At 38.4% G+C, this 21,041-nt stretch overlaps 1 protein-coding gene across 7 annotated transcripts in view; it reads right to left on the reverse strand.

Moving 5' to 3' along the window:
• Window positions 1-21,041, reverse strand: part of ANKIB1 (ankyrin repeat and IBR domain containing 1) — a 92,276-nt gene that overhangs the window by 62,376 nt on the left and 8,859 nt on the right. The window contains exon 1 of one of the 7 annotated variants that reach the window (XM_071805130.1): window positions 319-490. The exons of the other annotated variants lie outside the window; for them this stretch is intronic. The gene's annotated coding sequence lies outside the window, so the exon portion shown is untranslated. Of the gene's footprint in view, window positions 1-318; window positions 491-21,041 lie in introns of those variants that run through there. 7 annotated transcript variants of the gene reach the window in all.

Below are 21,041 nucleotides of genomic sequence, written 5' to 3' on the forward strand. Positions count from 1 at the left end.
TAGAATTTTACAGGACAAAGATACTTGTCTTTCAATTTCTATTCACTAAATTTTCAAGTTCTGTGATAACAAAAGGACTATATCATAGCCTGTGTTATAACCTCATAATATTTGTCATAACCACAAATATCATAACCTTTTACACCAAAGAATACAAGAAACCTAAATGCAATGTTTGCTAATTATATCCCATATAATTTCAGAATTCCAAACATCAACCATCTCATTCCAAATTAGAAACTCTATTTACTGCCCTATTATTGCCAAATAAAAGTTCCAGCTTAAACAGAAAAACCAAATACTGGTTACACAACTCACCTTGAAGTCTAAGGAAAGATTCTAATAAACCCAGCCGGGGGCATCACACTTCTCTGCTTTGGCAATGAACCACAAAACTTCTATGGTCTGATTAGCGACACAGCTAAAAGCAGCACTTTGATATAATAGCTCTGTAAATATTTAACAAGGAGACGGCCACGCACATCGGAGCTTGAAGACTGAATGCAAGATGAAAAAAGGTGGATACAGAAAGACATGGGTAGAGCAAGGTACCAATGAGACTTTGAGAGCAGCTGCACCAGCTGCCCACTTACTATTGATTTTTCCATGGGCATCATTATAGAAGTGAGTTTGAAGAAAGACAATGGTAATGGCTTAATAGGACTTTAGAAGGAGTTCCTCCTTTGAAATACTGCCACGGGGCTTGCTAGAAATTCATAATGAATAAAAAAGTACTATCCAAGTGGGATCAGGTAAGTATTTTTGAAACATCCTATTTCTACCATCCATTTAGGAACCACATATTGAACATACGGGTCTTTCATGAGATGACGTATCTCTCTCAATTTACATTTGAATTGCTTTAATACTGAAGCAGAATTTCTCCCTGAATATAGCACTAGCAGCTGTTCTTTATCTTGGAGGATGAAGAAAAGGAAGGGAGACACACTACATGTACTGTACCATACTACACAGGAAATCTATCAAAATTAGTAAAAAAATACTCCGGTTTAACTTTGAGAAAAAAAATGCTATATATTTCCTGCACCAAAAAATCTGTTATCTATATAATAAGCAAAGATCAGCAATGGACCTAATCGTAATTTGCAACCATTATTTTACAATGCAACACTTTGTAATTCAACAGTTTAACCCTGAAAAGTTTGAATACAACTTGCAGCTTAAAAAAAGCGTACTTCTTATTTGACAAAAGTAGTTTTTCATGTGAAGTGTAAGAACATCATTGTGAAACAGCTAAGCGAGCCAAGCTCAAATAAGTAAGACTTTACATAGGCTCTCATGATTATATCTTAATATTATTAAAATAAAATACAATTTTGACTGAAATTAGTGTACATTACATGGTTTCTACACCCTTGGAAAGACAAGTGATAATGAACTGCTTACACAAAAAGGATGAAGCAAAAAGATAGCAAAAGTACTTGTTTTTCTAAAGCACCTTTTGCTAAAGCATGAAATACTATATTGCATTCTAAAAGCATCTTCTGTTTCAAGCACAGTTAGCTCAACAGGTAACTATTTTATTTGCTTTGGATACTGCAGTGAAACAGCTCGTTTTTTAAAGCCGAGTTTCTGAAATATTTACTGCAGAGTCTGTCCTGCATTAAAAATCATAATTTATTGCAGAAGCAAATAATGAACAGCTCTGTGTTTCAGGAGAAAGCCTAGTAACCTGGTATACTTATGAGGAGTATCACGTCGTGATGTTGGTATTTTTGATCCTTGCTATTGGGACAGACTAACACAAATAAGCAAGTCAAAAGTTATGGTCAAAAACTCTGAGGATACCAAGCCCTCTCCCAAATATATCAGAAAATGTCATGGTTAGTGCTCCTCTTCCTCCTTTGTCCCCTCCCCTCTCCGCAAAGTAAAGAGTGCCACAGAGCCAAAAAATGTTTACCAAGAGGACAAAAGTAAAAATGAAACATTTAAATGTGCATGTCTACTTTATGTAAGGCGGGCAGAGGTGTCTATAATTAACATGCAGCAGAAAAAGGCTAAGGCTAATTTTTACATGCTTACAGTAAAGATTTAAGACTTGCTAAACTTTAATTAATGGGCAAAAATTGTTCTTGTTGGATACCTGCATATGGAGGAACATTTCTGCAAAGTTTTAAGTAACAAATGCACTCCAGGGCTTGAGAATTGAGTTAAGAAAGTGGTGCAGGGCCTTGTTTGGTTTTGGTGTTTTTGGTTTGTGGTGGTTTTTTTGGTTGGTTGGTTGGTTGGTTTTTTTTTTTTGTTTTTTTCCCCCCACACTTAAATATTCTAAGGTTTGTGCCAGAAGTTCTGAAGTCACCAAAAGGAAATGAAAAGGGCATCTCTTCCACTTTAAACCTCTGTGAATGGAGCTCAACATTATAAAATTCAGTGTTATATTTTACCTGTCAAAGTATAAACCAAAAAAATAACTGATATGCCTACATCTCACCCTTTGAAGAATGATCATCAGTACAAGGTTCTCTGTGTTTTAAATGCCAAGGTTGAAAAGTGGTAATCATGTTGAGAGTTGACTTGAATAAAACATAGTGTAGGGTAGTGAGAGAATTAATTATTTCCTCATTTATCTGTTTGTGGGATAGAGAGTCTAGTAACTTATGTTACAGTCATATGTACCCACAAGTAGAAGGCTTAAAGGTATTGCTCAATTTAGTCATTCGAGGCTTTGGCTTACTGACTCAGGCACAAAGACTCTCATCCAGGTGGAGTATTTTCTTTCAATCACACTTTTACAACTCCACTTTGTGGAGAAAAAAAGGACTTTAAGTATGGCTTTGTTTTTCTTTTCATTGGTACATTTCATTGGTACACACAAGGATGTGACAGGGGCAGCTGCAGCAGAGACTAGAAGCAGTTATCACTTTAAGGAAAAATTCTGCATACATGTAGCTATGGTAATTGCTAAATTAATTTTGATAGTGTTGTCTACAGTACTTGCATTCATCAGCTAAATTAAATATGATAAATCCACTGTGGGGTAGGTACATGCACACATGGCAGGAGAGACAAGATACTGTGCAGCCAAATCAAAGGTATATTGTGATAGTCAGATGAAGACAGCATCCCTGCAGATAGTCAGGGGAAAAAAACATCCAGCAGTACAAGTTAAAAGGAGTTTGTTTGTCTTTTTTTTTCAATCTTTAGGGAGCAGTGATTCAGTTAAGATGGAACTAAAGAGTTATTCTATAATTATGCAATGGAATATCCAATAGTCTCACCTGTAATTGCAAATAATTTCATATTCATTCCAGCGCACTATGTCTTTAGAAAATGATTTTTAAAATAACAACAAAGCCCTCAAAATTCTCTAAAGTCCAGATAAGTATTTGGAATTGTTCCCAACACAACTGTCTGTCAAAGCTTCATAACTCTAATTTAATTTGGGGTAGCTTAGTTGCTGATGCAAGAGAGATATTCTTCTTAATGGTCTTTTTAGGTTCCAGTCATAAAATACAGCAGAACTCTTCTAGGGCTAGCTCTTCACTCCTCAGGTTAAGCAGACTAACCAAACCTAAAATAACACAAAACATCTGTATCTAGTGTAATAGAAACACTACCACCCTAAGACCTCCTCTGTCTAGATCAGAAGGTGAAGCAGCACAAAAAGAAGTGTTTCACATTTTATAACATTCAGTCAACCTAAGACAGACATGCTTGATAGTTCTGACATTTCATTCTAAAGCTCACTTTGGGTTAGTATAAAAAGCTCACTATAGACTGTTCCACTGACAAAAGTAACTCAACACACTTTTGATACATAAACACTGTTAGTTCGATAAATGTCTATAAAAGTGATTCCTCTACCACAGGTCAATGCTGACAGCATCACTTTTTCACCAAGCAAAACATAAAACACATCACCCAGCCCCTATATAAAAAAGTACCAGCAACTGATGATTCACAGGACAGTTAGCATCAGTGATAAATTAAAGAATATGAACCAGAGACTGGTTCTTAACCAGTGCAATACCTCTCAAGTTGGCAGTACGAGAACCTCGTTCAGACAGTGTAATCCTTTCCAGCTGGTTTCTCCTCACCCGCATACACACGTTGTGCCCAATGTGTTGGTTGGGATGGGAGCCTCTTCACAAAAAAGACTCAAACACACTTTAACTATAAGATAAGCAACAAACCAGCTCAGTTCAGTTCAAGACAAACGCGTGTTCCCTCCAAAATCACTTTCAATAGACAAAAAGAACACAGTGAAAACACCAAGAGTTACAAGGCAATGGTTTGCAGAGTAACGGGCAGATGGAACAAACAAATTGACACTGTATGAAGCAAAAAGTCTGAAGAAATGTGTGTGTTCCTGTCAGATTGATCTGCTTAGAAAAACTGAGAGTAACGAAAACCAGTACCGGAGAGCACTGCTGAGACATGAAGCAGGAAGGAAGATGGCAACACACACAAGGAGCTTGCCTGACCAGTCTGGAGAGGGTGCAATGTGGCCTGACCCTGGCCTTCTCTGAATCCAGGATGTGTTTTTCAAGGATGTTTGCTCAGCTTAACACAATTTAAAAGTCATGTTAAGATTCAGGTAAACAAGTTTGAAACTGCACTGCAGCCTAAAGCCAGTTCTCTGGAGAGCCTCTGCTAGAACCTGGACAAGCAAAAGCTTTAATGTCAACCTCATTTTCAGTGGCGTTAAACTGAAAACAAAAATTTTTGGCTACCAAGGCATACCCACAGAAAGCAAAAATAAAGAGGATGGCAACACAGGGCTGCTCACAGTCAAACTCCTCCACAGTAAAATCTGAAAATCCCTTATACATTTAGAAACCTCATCATGTTTCTGAAGCAGAAGTCTCTCAGTTTGAGGAAGCGTTTTCATAGGAAAGAGTATCAGTTGATTAGGGTCACAGTGTCGCTGGATCTTGTAAATATGCATGAGGCCTACATGGTGGATCTTAAGCAGTAAGGACAGCTAGTACACAAGGTCAGCTAACTGCAAGCAGATTGTACATGGTAAGCATCGTTCCACCACTTTCTAGAAGCATACAGCTGCATTTAGAAATAATGACTATCTGAAGTCAGTGCATTTCGTCACAAAAATTTACTGGTTTTATAAACAGCAATGTATTTTTAATAAAGTAAAAATAAAAAGGCGAGCAAACAAATCAATCTGTATTTTTCAATGCAGAATCTCCCAAAATATCATGCTATATTTCAAATTGTCAAAGGAAAGCAACAACCACTGTATCCTACCACTGACTCATGACTCATAACCAGACTATTGAGAGGACCAGTGCTCTATCTGTAGACTGCTGACCGTCTGCAGGATGCGTGTTCCGAATAAACTAAGCAAAACTTATTGTACTTCATTGTTATCCAAATAACTGAAAACACTGAAAATAGTATGACACACCATTTCAAGGAATATGCAATGTATGCAGAGTTCCCTATTTTCACTTAAGCAAGCTACACTTTGAAGAGTGACAGAGTACATCTCTGCTTGGTGCATTATAATTATTTCATAAATATCTATGGGATGAAACTTTGTAAAATACACTCTGCTTACATTAAAGAAGTATCTGTGCTTATGCTACTCAAGTGGGAAGTGAGGAAAGCACATTCAACTGTTGGAGAAAGATGACGAACAATGTTCACAAATATAATGGACTAGAAACAAACACGCACATACTTTTATTGTTTCCTGGAAGCATTCTTACGTGCTGGTTTTGTTCTCCGTAAAGCTAAAAGACAATGTGACCCCACTGATCTTTCAAAGAGATCTTGATTTTTTTCAGATGAATGAACAAATCAATTTCCTTTTAACAAAGAGGTAATTTAACTGGTCAGCACTGCTTCAAAGCAACACATTCATTTAAGGTCTAAACACAGACCCCAGGAGATCACTGTGTGCCTAAAACGAGATGGATTCCCACAGCAAAATATGTTTTCTACACAATATTTCACAAGCGTTTTATGACATTTCTGAGAGACAACTTTAGGAACTGTTCAACTCTTTCTAGTCCAAGGGATCCTGCTTATCATGGTGCTGAGTTCCCAGAATCTGAAGAGTCATCATTGCCAAGAATGAGCCATTCAGGTAACTGCAGTGACAAGGATCTTCACTTGCACCTTACGTATGCCATAAAATTAGCAGAACTGCAACTGCTGCACTTCCTATAAAACATTTAATATACCCACTGGCAAAACTCTGGCTCTGGCAGGGAAATGGGAAAAGATATATTGAATCTAATCTAACATTAATTTACATGAACACATAACTTGGAGAAATATTTTTCACTTTTGCCAGAACACCTCCGCTGAAATATTGGGCTGTTTTTCCCACTGCGTACAAACTGTTTAATCACTTACATAAAGGCTGTGGATAACAAAATTTAATTATCGTATGTCACTTACAGTTTGTATTTATGAAGATTATTCTTGACTCTAGTGTAATTACAATCAAACACAACCTTGTTGCCTGGTAAGGACTTTTGGCTTCAAGATAAATATCGAACCAAAGAAAACAGGGAGAGGAAGAGAATAAAGTTTTTTTTTTTTTAAAAATAAAAATACGAAACAACCTGAGCTTGAATCATAGAATCACAGAACAGTTTGGGTTGGAAGGGACTTTCAAAGATCATCACATTCAACCCTCCTACTACAGGCAAGCACATCTTTCAGCAGATCAGGCTGCTCAAAGCCCTGTCCAACCTGACCTTGACCACTTCCCAAGATGGTGCATCCACAACTTCTCTGGGCAACTTGTTCCAGTGTCTTACCACCCTCATCATAAAAATCTTCTCACTTATGTCCAATTCAAATCTGCTCCTTTTCAGTTTAAAAGCACTGTCTCCGATCTTGTCAACACAAGCTTTGGTAAAAGTCTCCTTCTTGTAAAGCCCTCTTCAAATACTGAAACACCACAACAAGGTCTCTCTGGAATCTTCTCTATTCCAGGCTGAACAACCCCAACTTTCTCAGCCTCTATTTCATAGGAGAGGTGCTACAGCCCTCTGACCATTTTTGTAGCCCTTCTCTGGACCCTCTCCAACATGCCCACGTCTATCTTGTACTGGGGACCCCACACCTGGACACAGTGCTCCAGGTCGGGTCTCACAGGAGGAGAGGAGAAGAAAGAGGAGAGGAAGAATCATGTTCCTCACCCTGCTGGTCACACAGTTTTATTAGTTCTTCTATCAGTTCTCCTGTTAACATAATCAACATACCTAGTGACTGATGTAGACACCAATACCATTTCTCCTACGCTCTCACTATTCCTGCTGGCAACCAGATAAGCTGGTGGGAAAAGAGCAGCAGGAGTAACAAGCCTGGCTGGATTGCTAGGAGCAAGAAAAACGCAGGAAACAAGGGAAAACAGTTTGCAGTATTCAGGAGGTGGAAAGTGAAAACAGAAAAGAGAAAGTACGCTACAAAACCTTCCTCATCCACAGGCCATTGTCATGCACGGTAAATAAGGTAGAACTAGTAGGTGTTCACTTAAATGAAAGGACGTGTTAATAAAGGGCCTACTCAAGTACGTGAATTGTGCTTGTCCTGAACAAATATTACTACCCTTCCTGACATCCAAGCTTAAGAAAAATGCATGTTACAATGTGCTTTAAAATCAGTATCTATATTAAAAATCTGAGCCATAAGTAAAGAAAGATGTTCGACGACAGAAATAAAATTATTTTTAATTTCACTTTTTCTATGTTCTTTTCACCGTTAATACTGTTGAGAAGTTTAGCAGTATCAACCAGGGAGTTTTCTGCTCACTTCCACCTGGCATACACTTCAGCTCAGATGCCCAAAGAATATTAGTGAACAGAGACCTACTTTTTTTTAATTGTTCTTTTAAAAGTCCCGTTACATTTGCCTGTTGCCGTCTTTCTTAAACAGCAAAACTTCAATACAAAACACATTCTTTATATTCTAAACCACAACATTCAAATCACCAGGTTCCTATATCTGGTGTCTCCTGGAACATTTCACTATTGCATCCAGTTTTCAATTTCTTATTATGCCTGAAACCAAAATACTTGTGTTCATGCAGAAATGTGTCATAACAATAAAACAGCATCTGTGCTTCAACAAATCCATTGGCATTTGTACTGATTAAGGCTAACCAGTTTGCAGTAGGTTTTCGCTTTAAATTATTGCAAAACTGTTGTAGAAAGCCAGGAATGGTTTTGTTTTATTGGTTTAGCCCATGGGCTACATCATACCACACTTCATCAACCAGTCTATATAATCAAATTACTCTTCTTCCTTTCAAACAAAGTCCTTTAACAATTTTCTTCAATACCAAATCAGTAATTTAATAGCAACAGTTTGGGCTAAAAAAAACCATCAAGACATCTCTTTGGACATCACCCTACAGTTGTGCTAAAAGCTAAGAGAAGGCAGACAAGGCGGCTGTTCCAGGGTATCTGGGGCAAGATACAACCTCAGCCACATTTCATGACCTGCAACTATTGTATCAAAGAAACATTTGACCTAGAAAATGACTACTTGATAGAGCAAAGGATAAAGACGTAGAGAAACAGTTCCTGAGTGGAAACTACTGCCCCAATTCATGAAAGAATCCATGATTTTTCTCGGAATACAGAGAGCCTGCTTTTGGGCACTGAGAAATGACAGATCTGTGATGACAGTGAGGGCTCCTGTCCCTGCGCGTGCCAAGATCAAGACTGTAGGTAATCAGAAAGGATCAGGATAGTGCTGAACTTCTGGCAGAATCTCAGATAATCTTCTCCAGGGGAATTCTGTGACTGAAACACCAGAATGAGTTTAAAAGACGTTGAAGATCTGCAGGAGTTGCACTCCAGAGTTCTATTTATCTTTTACTGCATGCTACAGAGAAACTGTTTTCCTGGATTGCAACCTCAGAAATTGATGTAATCCATTATCTTTCCTGCTAGCAGTCAGTCTCATATATTACAGAAAGAGCTGTAAAAAGCTTAATTAGACAATGAAATCTGCTATAGGCAAGTAATTTCTTTAGTCCAGCAACTCAGTGACTGACCATGTCCTGAAATCAGAATTATTTATCATTCGTATTTACTCATGAGTGTTCCTATTGCTTGCATCCACAGTGTCCAATACTCCAAAAATTATAATAGATTCTTGGAGCCAGTGTGCTCTTGAGATAATGGGTTGCATTGATATTCAATTTGGAAACCTGAAAAATTACCTAGCTTCTACAGCAGGCTAAGAAAGTAAAAACTTTAATGAGTTTTTTGTAGCTACATTACTAAGCTAAAAAAAGACAAATTACAAAAATATTAGGCAAGCCTTTAAGAAAAAGTAAAAGCAAAACCCACAGGGTTCTTTTAGGGTCTGTAGATTTGGAAGGGTTATAGTACAAATTAAAAATGACTGTAGGTCTGACTAAGACTGGTAAGAGTCCTTTGCTGTTTGAGACTGACTGGAGGAAGAAAAAAAAAAGTGTTGATCTTGAAAAAGAAAGGTGAACTTTGCTTAGGAGTAAGCATCCAAAAATCTAAATGTGAGAAAAACTAGTTTATTCCTACCTTGAAAGAATTCTATCCCTAACTGCAATTCTATTTCAAGACATTAGCTTAAAGCAAGCTGAAGATGATTTTCATAATATATACTCAGATGTTATTAATGACAACTACATTACTTCTTCAATTCTAACAACCTCATTTACTACTTCTGTTTATATGTCAATATTTTATTCATTAACACAATTTATTGTGTGCTTTCATGAACAGTAAACAGCAAAATTTCCACTGGTTTTAAACTTCAAAAATATGAAACCAAACCATTATAACTTTATTTTAAAAGTTTGCGTTTACCAATATAGCATTTTTCTTTTCCATTGTTTCCAAAGACTATAAACATTGTTGCTTTAATGGCCATACTGGATCAGATACTTCTCATCTAATAACTTGTCCAGAGAGAGTTGCCAGCAGAATATACCCATGAAAAGCACAGTAACTGGGCAACAGTACTCTCCCAGTCTTCGGCAATTCACCACTTGATGCATTCTTGAACCAGATGTGCTATTTTTATATTAATAACCTGCAATGCATTTTTGTTTCATTAATTTGTTCAAAACTTCCTTGAATCTATGGAAAATTTTCACAGACACAGCATCCTGAAATTTCACACCTTAACTATTCATTGTGAAGAAACACCTGGTTTTAACCTGCCACTTGTTAAATTTCATTTTCACTGTCTACAAGAACTGAAAGGTAGACAGCAAAAAACTTTTCCTATTTACTCTCTCCATTCAACTTGTGATTTTAGAAGTTTCTGTCATATCACCTTTTACAGGTGACCACCCTTTGTCATACCAATTTTTTGCTCTTTTACAGACTGATTACCCTAATTCTCAAAGAACAGATTCTGTGCAGCTTTGGGGACCTTTTCTGCTTCTTCTGATCTGTTTCCAATGCCACTGACATATTTTTGAGTTGGGAGACAAGGAGCTGTGTACAACATGTAGAATGCATGGATTCACATGGGGCTGGCATGGTCTCTACTCTCTCAAAATTTGATTTACTTTTTGGATTGGTACTAAGGACTAAGTTGATTTTCTTCAGAGTTTTTATTACAACCTAGACATCTTGTTCCTGAGTGGTAATAATTAAGAGAATAATGTTCTACATAAATTTAGGACCCTTTCTCCCCCTCCCTCCCAACCATGTGAATCTTTCACCTTTAACTATATTGAGTTTCATATGCTGTTTACCATTGTGCCTTATAAAATTCTTGACACTGTTTGTAGTATTGACTATCATCTCACTAATCACCTTTTCCAGATCATTTCTCCACACATTAAACAGCAGAGGTCCTAGCACCGATCTATCTGGGACTCTGTCAGTAACCTTCAGCCACCGTAAAACTGTCTCGTTATTCCTAATCATCTCTTATCTTTTAACAAAGGACTTCTGCATGCAACAGACCTCCCCGCTTCCCAAAGCTGTTTGGACTCTTAAAGACTTCTAAGCAAGGGATCATGTTAAATGCCCTTAGAAAATCCAAGCAGCCTATATCAAATGCATTTTCCTTGCTAGATTCTTGAAAGAAAATCAGTAAGTTTGTGAAACCAGACTTTCCCTTACGATACTGTGTTGACTGTTCCTCAAGACATCATATTTATTCATGTGTCTGCTAATTTGGTCTGTTCTTATGTCATTCCTACTAATATTTTAGGAACAGGTATCAGGCTTACACATCTGTTGTACCAAAGGCCTGTCTTGAAATCTTCTAAACATTGCATCATGTTAACTCACCTCCAGTAATCTGGCACCAGGTTAGTTCTTAAAAGAGAGGTTACACATGACAAAATACAGGTTTTTTTTCTGTAGTTTTAATTATAAAAAAGTGTATTAAATAAAATGATATTTGCACAGAGAAAACCTGAAACAAGAGTCTCCACAGCTTTTCCACAAGATTCAACACAGATTGACAGCTCTGAGATCAGACTACAAAATCAGACCCTGGCTCTCATCACCAAGTAAGTACATCTCACTTTGGCAAATGATACTTGATAAAGGGATAGTGTCTATGCTGATCTCCTTTCACCTTGTTTGCTTCAGCTAGAATGCAAGAAATCTGTAAAGCACACCTAGAATATTCTTGAGGCCTATTTTTTACATTAAGATGGAGAAGTGATATTCTGTCATTTAAGAATGTTCAATTATTTTAGATTTCACTCCCCATTTTCACATGGAAGACCACTCTCACTGAGAGATGTTGAGTTATCAAGGAAAGACTGTACTCAGATGCTACAGAAGAGGAAAGCATAAGCACTCTTGTGGTTTTTTCCTCTTACTCCAATAATGTCTCTGGTATCACATACGCAGACCTTGCTCGTCCTTACTCCTCCACTTCACAGCAAAAACAAATAAAAAGGAACTTGCAAAAAAATTGCCCCTCTCCAAACAATTTTGCTGTTCCCATGCTCTCCTGTAGCCAGTAAATCTTGTCACTCTTTATTACCATTCTTTTCCACTTTACATTTGCTGGGGAAGAACGAGGAGACACCTCTGCACAGAAAAAACTGGAATGACCAAAGCGTACCTGAAAGACGTCACTGGAGCCTTCCCAATATGAAAGATAGAATTCCTCTATGCAGAAACAGATTTAAGCCTTCAACACTAATTATACAGTCTAATACAGCAGTCAGGAAATACTTTACCTTTTAGGCTTTAAACCAGAAGAAGTGCAGTCTAAAACAGAGTATCATCATAAAAATATTTAGATTGGAGATCCAGCATAGCTGTCAAATTGCATATAACCAGATTATCTGAGGTACCAAATTTAAGCCAGATCAATACCAGGCTGCTAATGGGGATACAATAATGCTTCCCTGCTGCCCCAGCGAAAGCCTTTGGCTCACCATGCAGTAGCCAAGATCATCTCATGCCTTGTCCACTAATTCACCTTTGTCTACTGCACAAGTTTTTTCAATAATTTTTTTTCTTTTATGGAAAGCTGCTGCCTTACCTCTGTTTACAGTCAGTTACTGTGCCAGCAGGCATGTGTTCTCAAAAGCACTTACTAGGCTTACATATCCTTTGTTTCTAATACCACTTGCCCACAAGTTGATCTAGTACCAAGATCTATAAGGTGGAGTTAACATGGCCTGGGTTATGTTCATTACTGACTCTGTTTCTTCCACGTTTACTCCATACAGTTCCCAGGGTCATAAGAAAAGAATGACTGACCGTGCTGCAAACATAGCTAGCTCACCAATGGAGCTGGTACTTCTGGTTAGGTAAGGTGACTTTCAGGACCACTGTGTCTCTTATTTGCTGCTACATTAGACAGACAGGTCCTGTAGAACAGAAAGATCCAGGTCACCCTCCTGACTTGGGAGGTGTCAGTGACACCACACAGGAGGTTCTTAGCCAGAGCTATTTCTGAACCTGCTCACAAAGTCACAGAGGACATCTGCAGATGGGCTTTCCTCGCTGGGGTGGTGCTGCTGGGGCTGGGACACGCGTTCCCTTGCTGCTCCCTCCATAACCAGGCAGGCCTTCTCACATCAGAAAACACTTTTACTTTGGTGTCTACCAAACCTGGCTGCAAAGCAGTGACAGCAGACACCCAGCCAGAGTGTGGCCACCTGAGACTATGCAATCCAGCCTGCTTATACAAAGAGCAGGCTTTCCATCATCTGTCAAGTCACCATGTCTCTCCTTCAGCTTGACAAGCCCATCTACCTTCCTCCACCATGACTGGTAAAGCTGTTCTAAAGCAGCCAGGCTCATCACTAGGAAAAGTTCGATTATCAATCCAGCATTTGCTAGGTGCTGGTAGATCTTGTATTTGCCTGCCTGAAAATGAGACAGAAGTCCAGGAATACATTTTGTTAGAAGAAAAATCCCACTGCCAGTTGCATTGCCCAGATCTGTGAGAGCAAAAGCGAGCAGTGGCAGATGAGACATAAGCCCTGGGAATCAGCTGTATTAGTTTCAGCAGCTCGCAGATTGGTGATGCCTAAGAATCCCCAGTGCTTTACGAAAAAGCTTGTCCCAGTGCCATTGCAACACACAGGCACTTATTTAAAAATAGTTCTTCCTGCTTGTAAAGTAAATGGCACCGCAACAGAATCCCCCCTCAATAACAAACAAACAACAAAACAAAAGTGCATTTCTTTTTCCCCGGCACCTTTTGTTCCTGTCTTTTGTTCTCCTCCTGCAGGTCCAGTTCCCTGTTATCATTGCCTGGATCAATGTGTGACCTCTACCAGACTTCCCTGAAAGCTTTAAAAATTATAAAGTAATTCTTATAGTTATTATGAATCATGCACTTAGCAAGCTGGAAATCTGCCTCCATTATCTTTTTATGATGCTAATGTTGTTTGAGAAACTTAGGCTGTAGTTTCTAAAGCGTTTTGAATTGACACCAGAGCTGATCCTGCCCTTTCTGTTCCTGATCCACCCCTCCTGCTCATCCGTATTCCCACACTTTCCCGTGTTTTGTGCTGTCACGTGCCTTTGCAACTGCACAGAGAAAGTGAATACCTATAACTCAGACCCGGTCCCTCTTTTGCGTTTTCTTCTGGGATGCTGATGGTCCAAACAGCCAGAGCATGGCAGCAGTGACAGGGAGGCAGGATTATTTGTACCAGCGCATACCATAAAGAGTGGAAATACTTTCATAACAGTGCTTGTTCAAACTGAAGTGCAGGCAGAAGCAGAAAACCAGCAATGTGCTCACTGTGCAAAGCCCACAGTTGTTTGTGTGCAAGGCAGGAGTACACCAGCACCACTCCACTAGTTAAGTCAGAACAGCTTTCAGGAAATTTCTCCTGTAGCCCAGCATTTTATTATCAGCCACAACTCTGAGAGTGGCAGTGCATTCAGGAGGGGGTGGTGGATGGAACACGGACTGAAGGATGCAGGCAAATGGAGTGGATGACTGTGGGTACAGAGCAGGCAGTGCAGCACCAGAGTAGCACTGGCTGCTGTTGTCTGCACCCAAACTTGTAAGTACCCATGGTGTACCAGGGAGCATCAAACTCCACCAGGATGCAAACTCCCAACTCCAGCCTACCCCTTTCCAAAAATGCCAGCAGAGCTGGTACTTGTGTCTGAGTCCAGTTTTAATCTCATTATGCAAAAAAAACAGATGATTGTTAATAGCAGCAGCAACTACTCCAGTGTCTGATACTAGGCAAGCAAGGCCTAGGTGGAAAAACAACTAAAAACTCTGTCCAACAGGCAGTGAACACAGAGCTGGGCTTACATTTACTAGAGGGCAAACATGTCCAAGCTCTGATACTCCAAGAGTCAAAAAGCAGGAGTGGGGCGAGAAGATACTGGTAAAAGGTGTCTGATTTAGCTGCAGGAGGCTCAGCAGGACTCCAGCAAGAACAAATTCTACTAACTTGGCACAAACTTTCTGAACAGTCTTAAGCAGGGGAGAGGAAAAAAAAAAAAAAGATGCCTGATGTACCTATCCATTTGCACTTTGGGAAAGGGTGATGTTTAACAACAGTCATCGCCTCCTTCCCTCCTTTATTGCATATCCTATTGCATCATATTTCATAATAGACTTAAAACTCGTTGGGAAACAATCCATGGACCAGATTTTCAGTTGCTAGTGGATATGTAGAAACAACAATACTTTATCAATGGAGTTGTGGTATTCATTAGAGGATTTAAGTCTTACAGTCTTCTGTAAATTTCAACAGGCACAAAGAGCTTTAAAAATCTACCCTGGTGTCACCCTATGTACTCGTATACCATTTTGAATAGCAAGAAGTATGTTCTAATTGCTTTAAACTACTCTCTAGAAGATTCGAAACGGGGAAAATCAGCGACAAGAAATGAGAGAAATGGAACAATATTTGTACTACAGTAAAAGAAGCATCTCTGAAGCAAGCACCTAGCAGCTTTAAAAACAGCCATGACTAACAATATACAATAACAAAAAATATAGCTATATAAAGAGATGAAATAAATACAAAAGGCCCCCTTTTCAAATGGTGGTTTGTATGAAAGCATATCATACTGCAGCAGAATTGCACGAGGCTGGAATGTTCTGGGAATCAGGGATGCTGGAACCACCTATTCTAAAAGGCACATCCACCTATTCAATAGCTTGCTCATTTTCAGGATGCAATCGAGTGCCTGCGTAACATGGAAATCTTATTCCCTTAGTCAATTAGAACAGCAAAGTGTATTTTAAAAAAAACAAAACTGCATTTTACAGCCTCATGTCCCATTGAATCAGTTTTGAATGCAAAATTCTATTCTCAGGCTTTCATTTCTATGTGGACAAATTATAAAGTATCTTCCATTTTAAAGAATGCAACACATTTAAATATAAAAAGATTCTTTCTTAGAAGCATCCTCAGTTGTAGGGAAATGGGGCCACAAAATACAATTACTGCATCGGAACATTTTTTGGGTGCACTCAGTTACAGCTGTTTGGATCCAGCAGCTGGTTGAGCAGTTTGGAAAGGACAAGAAGCATCACACAGTACACAGACCCAGGCAGTACTGGGGAAAACAAAGTATACAATATCTAAAGCAAAGCACGATTAGGGTGGACCGTCTGCCTTTAGGAAGGTGAAAGAATTTATTCGCACAGTAAGCCATGGGCAAACTGGTTTGGGAATATTTTTTTGTTCAAAGTTTATACTGAGGTTTTAAGCTTCAAAAAGAAACTTTTTTGAACAACTCCATTTAGCACTAAGCCAGGCTGCTTTGATCTGCACGTCATCATTACTTTGAAGAGGCTAAAACATGCTGTGGACACACAGAAAATACTGTCTGGTTTTACTAGAAATTGTATAATTTGTACAGAAGTTATTCCCAAGAAATACACGATTTTGGGAGTTCGGATTTCTTCCCTGACACTCATCAGCAGATGTTAAGATTGAGAACCTTTGTATATTTGCAAAATAGGAAATGACACTGATCACATTCTTAAAGATTGATTTTAAAATCAATCCATACTGATTCCTCACTCATTGTAGATATAATAGGAATAATATGCAGAAACAAACAAACAAACAGGATTTCTGAATTTAGCTCAAACCGAAGTTAAAAAGTATTTCTCTGAAATAAAGACCAAATCAATAGCCGCTTTACATTGCCTTTACAGTAAAATTATGTGACTGTGTTATTCAGGTTTGCTTATATTACATTGTAATAGCATCCAGGGTAACAAAGAGACCAAAACCTCCAAATTACCTTTTTAATTAAATATTACAACAAAGTATTTTATACTAGAACATGCTGCCTAACTCCTATTCCAGACAAATGAATTTAACTTTCTATTCCTTTATTAGGTAAATAAGTATAAACCTCAGGCAGCTTGCTTATGAGAAAGTCTGGATTTATGAATTTGAAAACAAAGCAAAACAGCAACAGTCAAACAAAACAACACAAAAACCAAAACCTCAGCCTCAACAAATGAAAACAGAACAAACCTGTATTCCAATTATACAGTTATACATTTATTTCATTGCTTCAAAGGATGCACAATAAATCAGGCTACTTCTGAAGAGCAGGAAAGTTTTTTAAAGTGATATTACAGAAAAAAACTAGTCAAAATTATTTAAAATACAAACCTCTAGAAAAAGACACCTCATTCAGGATTAGTGTATTTCATTACAGACACATGATATTTCAAAGCACTAATCACTCCAAATCTTTGTCTACACAGAAGTCAGGCTAAAAACCAGCATTTGAGCTGTATAGTAGAATCTACATAAGATAATCATATTGTTCCTTCCTAGGAAGCTCCACAGCCCTCTGAGCCACGTGCTTCAGCTGCGACAGACCAGCTGTACGCAGAGGAGAGAGAAAATGGTTCATTGTGCAACCACATCACCTGATGGGCAACAAGCACTTACTTACATTGGAAGGAACTTCTGGAAGTCAGCTGCTTCAGTCCCCTACCCAGGGCAATTTTCAAAGCCTCAAAGGCTGCCCAAGGCTGTTCCAATTAAGTTCAGAGTATCTCCAAGGATGGAGGTCCTGTAGGCTCTCTGGGTAACTTGTCCCAGCATCTGACCACCTTCACAGTGTAAATCTTTTCCTAACGTCTAGTTGAAACATCCCTTGCTGGAACTTTCTCCATTGCTGCTAGCCAAGTCACCCAGTTCTATCTTGTCTGTACCCACCCATTAATTGAAAACAAGATCCCGCCCCTAGTCTCCTCCGAACACAGAGAACACGCAGCTCTTCCAGCTTCTCTTTTCACATGATGTGCTCCTGACCCCTAATTATTTTTACAGCCTTCCTCTAGACCTGCTCTATTGTGTTAGCAGCTCTCCTATATAGGGGAGCGCAAAACCAGACACTGTCTCAGATGCAGTCCCACAAGCGTCAAGCAGACAGAAATAATCACTTGTCTCAGCTACTGGCTTCATTCTCGCTAAGCAAAGGCACACTGCTGACTCACTTTCACGTTGGTGTCCACCAGGAAAAAGATGCAATTTGCGAAGTGGAAGCATCCAATGCAGCTTTCCAGCCATCAGTTCCCAGCCTCTACTATTACCTAAGGTTATTATGTTTCAATTCTCAGACCTGTTGAACACCATGAAGTTCTTGCGAGCCCATGTCTCCAGTCCGTCGAGGTCCCTCAGAAGCGCAGCCCTGCCCTCCAGCACACACAACTTGGTGTCAGCCACCAGCTTGCTGACGGTGCATTCCTTCACCTCATCCAGGGAGTTAATGAAGATTATAAATGCAAAACTGCACTATTTAATCTTACAAAATACTAATTATCACATCCTGAAAAGGATAAAGGACTTCCATGTAGTTTAAGTAATTAACAGGTTGGTAAAGGTGACGTTTCAGAAAACTTATATTTCAGTACACACATCACCAAATAAAGCCTCTTCGTGGTGGTGGGATTTTTTTTGTTTGGTCATTTTTTTTTTTTTTAATGGGCAGTTTGCACTTGGTGACTCATTGAAATAGCTCCAATGAAAGACTTCTCTCCAACACATCCTTCTAAATCCAAAACTAAATACATAAAGCACATGTGTCAGTGACTCTCAAGAAGTCAGGGGAAGGGCTTAAATTAAGAGCCATTGTACACCTGCACTACACTAATCCACAGAGAGCTGTTGGTAATGGCTCAGGACTGCATACCTCATACACAAGCTTTCGGGGAATGCAAGTAATACGAGTTCTTTCGTAAAGAACAAATGCTTTCTCTTAGAATGGTATATAACTCACAATGCTGCATAGGTCTAGATTATTTGGTATCACGTTTTTCTACAGAGTAAATGCGTTGGATCATTGCTGAAAAAAGACATTTTGCTATAAAGATGACTGCTATATAGCTTTGTCTCAAGATCTGAGCTTTAAAATACCAAAATCCTCACCTTACAGGTACAGAGATAATTTCAACTATGTAGCAAACGCAAATGAAACAGCATCAGTAAAAAAAATTCTTTAAAATTTTAAAGTAGTATAACCTGCATTACTAGCACAGCCAGAGCTTTGGTCTTCGCAGTTTAGTAGCTATACGCTCTTGCAGTTTCTTCAAGACATTGATGACATTCACCATTTTGAGAGATTAACAAGAAATTTTATGGGCTCTGCTCTATCAGGACGTTTCTACACATCTATCTGTAGTCTTTCAACAGAACAGAGAGTTAACTGGAGATCAATACATTTGTTTGTTCCCCAGCTGCATAGAGCTCTAAAATACAGCAGAGCCACTTGGATTTAAAAAAAAGAAAACTAAAAAAGTAACAATCCTGCAAGTAATTTACACAGGCAAGGTAATAAGAAAAAGAATGTTTCAGCGGAAAACTCTATCGCAACAGCACTTACAGATTGCTACTGCTGAAAATTAGTCCTGATGTGCATCCAGCCTTGCTCATATTATTTTTATATCTCACATACATAGTAGCTAATAAAAATACAAAGAAAAATACACAACTGCATACCACAGCAATACGGTAACAATCAAACCATTAGTACAGCAGTGCAGAAAACCAGACAAGTATACATCATGATCTTTTAGTGTATTTTTTTCAGCTACTTCTCCAAAGGCTGCTTCATAACAGGAAAAATTTCAACTATCATGATCATCATTATCAGTGCTTCACCTGTGCAACCTAAAAAATAAACTCTTGCTTTTTGATACAATAAGATTTTTAGTTTCTACACAAAAGCCTTGATAGAAACATACAATTTTTAACTTCGCCTTCAAAATTCCTATTAGGAATCCATTTGAAATAAAAGGGGCAGGAGATTGCTACCCCAATTAACATCTGTGAAAGTTCCTTGAAGAGGAGATCTTAAGTGGACTGCAAACACAGCTCAAACTAATAAATATAACAAATCCGATTTTATCCATTAAATTATTTCATTTGTAGTAATTTACAGTCAGGACCAATATTAGCTGCATGCAAACAGGACATGATGTTCCTATGGTCCCTTAAAGTACCTGTTATAAGAACAAGCAGGACCCATTTGTAAAGCAGAATTATATTTACTAACTAGGAAAATCTAATTCTTTTCTATGCTAAATTCCAAGAAGAGTGATCATGAGGTTAAGTACTTGGGGCAGAGAATCAGTTTCCAACTTACATTTACATTTAACTGCAAATGCATACAGAGCACATAAGAGTACATAAAACAGTCAAGAAACATGCCATTGGTATATACATAATTAGCATTATATATGTTAACTTTAAGCGTACTTTCCCAGAAATAGTTTTGAAAGTTCTGAAGCTGTATCTTTCCTCATGTCATCTTTCATTAAAAAAAAAAAAAAGGGAGTAGGAAGAGAGAGATCATCAACACTCCCATAGCACATTTTACAAAAGTCACTATTTTTAACTGTTTAAGACAATTACCACAGAATTAAACCACATAAGAATTTTCACAATTAGCCACAATCATCCTTTTATTAATATTACTTTTCAAATAAGTTCTCTCACAGGTTACCTCTAGCTGACATCACCTAGTGAATTACAGGTGAATCTTAATTCAGGTCGGCATTCACATAAAAACTTGCCAACTTGACTTAGTTTCCCCTTAGTTTATCTTACTTCTTGCTAGACTATGTGTCTCTCTTTACGTTTTCATCTGCCAAGAACTCTTAGAATTTCTGCTTGCAATGAAGTGTTAAATCATTGATGGTGATCAAAAACAAACTCACTCCACCAAACAACATGCCGCACCACAGTATGTCTAAAAAGGTGTCACTCATCCAATTAACTTCATGATACAGGAGTGTCAGGTAAGTATAACACAGCGTATCAACCATTATCACAGCAGATGCTGCTGAAGACAATCCTGACTCCATAAAAATGTTCTGCAAGAGCAGATCAAAGCTACAAGCCATTCATATTGTCAACAGAAGAAATAAACCTTTGCTTCCAGAGGTACAACAATGAAACACACAAAAAAAAAAAAAAATCAGAAAAATAAAGGTGGAAAGGATAGAAAGAAGGGAAGCGAGAAAAATAAGAACAAATATTCGGAAGCTAGAATGGCATGTAAGTAAGTACAGAGGAAACACCAACACAACAGTAAGATAGAACAGCTGCTACAAGGTATAGCAGAGATACTGTATAGAAAAGAAATAACACAAACCTCAACAGCAGC

This window comes from Patagioenas fasciata, chromosome 2 (assembly GCF_037038585.1).
Source record: "Patagioenas fasciata isolate bPatFas1 chromosome 2, bPatFas1.hap1, whole genome shotgun sequence".
Taxonomy (NCBI): domain Eukaryota; kingdom Metazoa; phylum Chordata; class Aves; order Columbiformes; family Columbidae; genus Patagioenas; species Patagioenas fasciata.